The sequence below is a fragment of the Choloepus didactylus genome, chromosome 7, assembly GCF_015220235.1.
Source record: "Choloepus didactylus isolate mChoDid1 chromosome 7, mChoDid1.pri, whole genome shotgun sequence".
In the NCBI taxonomy this organism is placed as follows: domain Eukaryota; kingdom Metazoa; phylum Chordata; class Mammalia; order Pilosa; family Megalonychidae; genus Choloepus; species Choloepus didactylus.
In genome coordinates, this window is record NC_051313.1 from 82,429,645 (window position 1) to 82,430,133 (window position 489).

Below are 489 nucleotides of genomic sequence, written 5' to 3' on the forward strand. Positions count from 1 at the left end.
GTGGGTTCTCACTTAGCTTCTCCAGGACAAACTTGGGGCTTCATCTCCTAGCTTAGCATCTCCAAATATCTGGTTTCCATGGCTGTCTCCAAAATGTCTCTCGGCATTTTCTCTCTAAGTGTCTCTCTTAAGGACTCCAGTAAACTAATGAAAACCCACCTTGAATGGGCAGGGTCACACCTCCATGGAAATGATCTAATCAAAAGGTCTTATCCACAACTGGGTGGGTCACATTTCCGTGGAAACAGCCTAATCAAAAGATCCCACCCACAATAGGTCTGCCCCCACAAGATTGCATTAAAGGAACATGACTTTTGTCAGAGTATATAATAGATTCAAACACGCACAGCCTCCTTACTCCAGAATACACACACCAAGATCTTCTAAGAACTCCCTCACCTTCTGTCTCAGAGGTGGCACCAGCTTGGATCTGCCAGTTCTGCAGGATACTAAGCATTTAGTCAAGAATGAGACAACTGGTCTCCCCTT